Source organism: Cynocephalus volans, chromosome 9 (genome assembly GCF_027409185.1).
Source record: "Cynocephalus volans isolate mCynVol1 chromosome 9, mCynVol1.pri, whole genome shotgun sequence".
NCBI classification, from domain to species: Eukaryota; Metazoa; Chordata; class Mammalia; order Dermoptera; family Cynocephalidae; genus Cynocephalus; species Cynocephalus volans.
This window is the reverse complement of record NC_084468.1, coordinates 75,168,217-75,174,216: the sequence shown is the minus strand read 5'-3', so window position 1 is coordinate 75,174,216 and position 6,000 is coordinate 75,168,217. Positions and strand designations below refer to the sequence as shown.

Genomic DNA, 6,000 nt, shown 5'->3' with positions numbered 1-6,000 from the left:
GGAATGTGAACACTCGAGGTTGCCCTGGCAAAAGACACATTTAAGGGAATATCCCTCTTTTAAAAATGTTTGTTTCTTTGCTCTCTCTTGATATCCCCCCTCCCACATTTCATTTATTGATTTTATTGAAAAGTTGGTTTATTTCAACATCACTTTTACCTGCAATGGTTTTTAACAGCAAGTGCTCAGGTCAGTCAACTGCTTCCTTAGGTTTATAAATCGTAGGAGTGTATTTGTAAACAGAAGCTGTTTTGTATGTCCTTTGTAAAGCAAGTGGTGAAAGTGATAAGGAATAAAAGCGGCAAGCCTTTTTTTCTTCTTTAAAGGACATAAACCCTGAGAACACGACGCGCGGGAGGAGACCTGGCGGTTATGCAAAGAAACTAAATCTTGTACTGCCACGGAAGTGAAGCAATGGATAACTTCAGAAGTATTTATGCGGTGTCCTACCTAAAAATGTGTTTTGGGGACGTCCTCTGGGCCCTGGTCCTACTTCTACCGCGAGCGACCCACCGCCCCGCACCCTGCTGACTGCGGCCGCGGGGGAGGACTCTGGAGGCAGGTAAGGAAAACCACACTTCCCAGAGTGCTGCGCGCAGACGCGGCGCACGCTCCTCGCCCCGCCCGCCCCGGGAGGCCGCGCTCTCGGGGGCGGAGGCGAGAGAACGCCAGACGCCAGCCTGCTCGGCGGGGCCGCGCAGGACCGTTCGCTGGGTGTTTGCACTGGGCTAGTGAGGAGCCGCTCGGGGAGGCGGGGAGGTGCTGGGGCGCCGGGATCTGGATCGCGCGGCTGCAGCCTTGGAGGCACCGGGAAAAACCTAGCGGAGAAACGAGGATCGAGGTAACCGGGTGCTCGTCTCCTCTCATTCTCCCTTTCCTTTGTGCGGTGCCGTCTGCTCACGCCGAGCCCTCCCTCACCCGAAGTCGTAACGCCGCTGGAGCTTGCGACTCCGACGCGCGGAAACTCGAGCCCTCCAGCAGCAACCCGAACTCCACAGCTGAGAGGGTTTGGGCCCTGACAGTGAGAGTTTCCTTCCCCATTGCTCCGCTGCACGGGTTCCGTCGCCCCCGTTGGCGGGAGGAGCGGGGTCGTGTTGCCAGAGGGGAACCCCAGCCCCTGGCTCTGTCAGTGGCTGTTTGGCTCCTTCCTTCCAGTCGTTCGGAGAGAACGGGCAGGTGCTTCGCGCGGTCCAGGAAGAGAGCAGGCACGGGGCGGCGGGCGCGGGCTCGGGGTCGGGGAGGGCGGCCGGCCGCCCCCCGGATCCGCGGCCTGCGGAGGCGGGGCAGGAGGACCATCGCCCGCCCCAGCCGCGCGGGGACTCGCAGCACGCCCGGAGGTTGGCCGCCCGCGGGACTTCTTTGCGTGCCTGCTGGTGTGACACCAGAAACTGCAGCCTCTTTCTTTCAGTACCCGTCGCCGCTCCGTGGAGTTGTTTGACTGCCGCGGATGACAGCCCTTTCTTCCTTCCAGTCAGTTTTGGCTTGGTTAGCTTGCTGGTTTCCTCAGGGAGGGCGATTTGTCTGCACAGTTTGCTTTTTCCTGCCGGTGCCTGGTCCTGTACTGGTCTTACACATGCCTAGCGTTTGGGCTCTCGCCTTTGAAAAGCTTTTTATATTTTTCTCTCTTGGTAGTGTTTAATCAGATGACTTGTTCGTAGAAAATTTACCTTCTTTCAATATTTCCTTTAATCTGTTTTAATTGCACAACTTTATTTTTGACTCTTTACCTTAAGCTAATGGTATCACTTTCAGAGAATATTTTGGGAAAAGATTCCTAGAACCTGGTGTTGACAACCAGTGTTTAATTTGCTGGTTGCATGTTTTTTTTCTTTGCATTGTTTTTCTCCTGTGTAAGGTGATTAATTGTTCGATTCTTGGCGTTCATTGTCTCTACGAGGAAATCCTCTTCCTCCATCTCCCTCGAGTCCTGGCCCTGCCAGAGGGTACTCTTGGGTAACCCTAGGACCGTGCTAATACTGCTGGCGCCTGGAAAACTGCCTGGAGGTGCCTTTAGCATTAGCTGCTAACTGTTCCCTCTTTTTCCTCCTGGCATCCCCTTTATACACTTAGCTTCACCATTTTAACATTTAAAACTACTAATTCTTTCCTGTTTTTTTTAAAGATGTATTCTGTAATAAGTGCGAATTCTATATCCTGACAGGAAACTCAATTCACAGAGGGTAATTTATTTTTATTTTTTGACTTCTTTCTTTACTTAATGTTTTGAAATTGAGGATAATTTTTAAAAAAACAGTATTTCCTCATTTGTTAAGAAGAAAGTGAGGTACGTAAACTTGACTTCAGCCGTCCTTTAAAAAAAACAAAAGATTTTATTTTTTTAAAGCAGTTTTAAGGTCACAGCAGCAGGTATAGAGGGATTAGCCATATACTCCCTACCCTCCACCCCAGTCAAAATCCCTCACCAGAGTGGTTCATTTGTTACAATTCATGACCTGCACTGACATATCACCCAAAGTCCATAGTTTACATTAGGATTCATTCTTGGTGTTGTATATTCTATGGGTTTTCACAAATGACACTTTTGTTTTACCATGAACTTTTGAGAGTTGTAGAGAACTGAAATGAGTATTGTCATTAAAAAAAGCTTAAAGGGAGTATTTTTAACATTTTAAAAATTAATTTCAAATAGATTTTGTGTTTGAAAAATTGGCTGTTTAAACTTTTGGTTTCTTATATTTTAATTCTCTACAGAGTCATTTATTTTTCTATAATTAAAAACTAAAGCAATGAGGAAGAGATTCATAGAATAACAAAATGTCATGTTTTTCAGTCCTAGAACTCATTAGCTTGACCTAATGTCTTCCATTCTGAAAAAAATGCTTTATGTTAACCAATGAAGCAAGAGAAAATCAAGCATTTTAAATACATTAGTTTTTGTTTACTGTCAGGATATGTTTACAATAAAATGTGTGATCCATTAGGTGGGGGGTTTTTTGTTTGTTTGGGGGTTTGTGCTTTTTTTGGCAAATTTGTTTTCTCTGTTGTGAGGGGCTTTTTTGGAAGCATCAAGATATAATAATGTAATGAGCTCAGTTCTGGAAGTATATAATCCTGGTTTAGAATGCCAGTTCTCTCATTGGCTGTGTGATCATGGCTATTTATTTTCTGAACCCCTGTTTCCTTAGCTGTGAAAGAGGGATAAAAAAAAATAATACATGCTTCTATTTTCCTAGAATTGTTGTGAGAATTGTTATTGTATGTGAAAGCATTTTATAAACTATAGTCCACTATAATATTCACTGATATCACTAATTGCATGCTGTGTTTGAAATGCTGCTCTGATTGTTCAGTGCTGCTAAAAGAAAAAAATCAAAAATAAAAAAATAAAATGCTGCCAGTACAATTTATTTTCTGTTGAATACTGCTTATGTAAATACTGTTAACTTTTTTTTTTTAAGGATTGACTGTACAAAAGAGTATTGTTTGGTTATAAATGATTGTTGGTTTTTGTGAGTAAGAGATAGAATTATAGAAGAGGGTTGGAGGGACCTTTCTGCTTGATCTCTGTGATTCTTAACCTGCATCTACAGGTGTGCCCATAAATGATCTTTCAAGGGTCTGTGAACTCTGTTTATTTTTATTTTTCTAGGGAGAAGACCTATAGCTTTCAGCAGATGTTCAAAAGGGATTCATGACTGTCCTTCTCCCAGAGATTCTAAAAACTGCTAGCTTTGATTATTTGTGCACATTTTTTTTACTAGAAATTTTGTAGATATTTTTAAAATTAGGTTTTGGGGAAAGGAAAGAGAACAGGTAATTTTTGAAGCACTGAATGCCTGTTTTCTTCCAGAACTAGAAGTTGATATTTATGATACAGTACTTTCATACAAATAATAGTGCTGCTTCTCTTACCTGGAGGTGACTCCACTGATTGATCCATTATCATTAGGCAGATATTGTCCTCCCTTTCCCCCCCAGCCTATGGGCAATAGAATGGATAGTAGAGAATGACACTCTAATATAATCCAGCATGTTAGAATATCATTTAAAATACTAAAAGATAATTTGTTTTGTTTATTTTTAAATGTAGATATTTTTTATTTACTTAAGAAAACACCACATGCTAAAAAGTATTTTATCTTCCAAACTAGATGACAATATTTACATAGTTGTATGTTGTATAATATTTCTTGTATATGACAGCGTATAAATTTATATTAAATCCTGATTGATGATTTCTTTGACTTTCAATATTGCTGGTTTGGAAAGAATATGGATATGTATGTTTTCAAGAAATTCATAATTTGGTTGTGTAGATTAGATTATAATTTGTGATTTTAATTTATAGCATTTAAAATTAATCTTATTTGCATTTTTGGCATTTCAGAATTAGGATATAGATCTAAGTGTGAGTTGATTCTTATAATAGAGTTTGGAAGTAAGCTATATCTAACTGCCGTATTTTCTTGTATAATGATAGGTTGCTGGGCTGTAAGGCTTTTACAGTGTGAAGCCAACTTCTTGTTTCTGGATCACTTACCAGTAACATTTACAAGGCCTGGAGAGTATGAGGTAGATCAATTGATGGTATACAAATTTATGAATGAATCTGTCCATTGCAGTGTTGTCTTTTTCTTTGAGATCTTTTCTTTTCCCTTTGATATTGGTCAGTATTTTCATTTGAAATCTGAATGCTTTTCATCAAGTTTCTAAATCAATACTTAGGAATTTATAGAATAAGGTAGAAGAATTGCGGCTGTCTGGTCTTGCTCTTTGTAGAAATAGTCTGAGAGGTCTATATAGACCTCAAAGATCAATTTGAGATGAATGCCAATGTTTGCAGAGCACTTTATGTATTAAAGATAAGTCACTATACTGCATGTTTAGTTATTTTAATGCAGAGGGTTGCTTAACTTTCATAATGAAAGTTTGAGTTAAGTGGATATGAAAAACGAAAGGGAATCATTTCAGCAAAAATTTTACCTATGGGAATACTATCATTTTAAGAAGATCAGAGATTTTTACTCATGAATTTTTAAAAATCCGAAAACATTTCCTGTATGGGGAGAATATTATGAATACTACTATTTTAGTTCTTAGTGAAGTCATTTATACATAGTCACCCTCATACAGAGATGCAGTTAATGCCATCTTTGGCCCAGTGGTGAGAGCTTGGGCTTTGTGGTCAGACAAATTGAATCCTGAGCTTTGCCACTTAATCCCTATGAAACCTTGGGTGGGTTTCTTAACTTCTCTGAGGTTCATTATCCACAACTATAAAAAACAGTAATTTCTGTAGCTCTCCCAGGCTGGAGTTACATGCTAGTGGCCCTACAGTTCTGTAGTCTTGGGGAAGTCCCACTTCCACAGCTCTACTAGGCATTGTCCTGGTAGGGGCTGTCTGTGGTGGCTCCACCCTTGCAACAAGTCTCTGTCTGAGCCCCCAGGTTGCTTGTAACATCCTTTGAAATCTGTGTGGAGGAAGTCATGCCCCCAAGGCTCTTGTATTCTGTGCTCTTGCAGACTTAACACCATGTGGATGACCACAAGGCTTATTGCTTGCACTCACAGGTGTGCAAGCCTCAGGAGTGGGAGCCTGAGCCACACCTTGGCCCACTAAGGGGCACTACACTAGAATGTAGGGAGCAGAGTCCCAAGGTGGCCCTAGGCAGTAAACCCATGGAGGACCCCCTGGGCCATCTCCTAAAACCATTCTGCCCTCCTGGAGCTATGGGTCTGTGATGGGAGGGGCAGCCTCAAAGATCTTTTAAATGCCTTAACGGTCTTTCTCCCATAGTTTTGATGAATAGCAGCTGGCTTCCTTCTATCTATATTAATCTCTTTAGCAAATGGTCACTTGGCCACACCCTTAGTATTCTTTCCCAAACATGTCTTTTTACTCTTTATTTACATGGCCAAGCTACAAATTTTCCAAATGTTTTCCAAATGTTCTGCTTCTCTTTTAATTATAAATTCTGTCTTTAAGTCATTTCTTTTACATCTCAATATATGTCATTAAAAGTAGTCACACAATAGCCT

General features: G+C 41.5%; 1 protein-coding gene across 4 annotated transcripts in view; it reads left to right on the top strand.

The window, feature by feature from the left end:
- The first annotated feature begins 684 nt into the window (after window positions 1-684).
- Window positions 685-6,000, top strand: part of KLHL8 (kelch like family member 8) — a 48,031-nt gene continuing 42,715 nt past the window's right edge. For all 4 annotated transcript variants that reach the window (XM_063108100.1, XM_063108102.1, XM_063108101.1 and 1 more), the window contains exon 1: window positions 685-841. The gene's annotated coding sequence lies outside the window, so the exon portion shown is untranslated. The remainder of the gene's footprint in view (window positions 842-6,000) is intronic.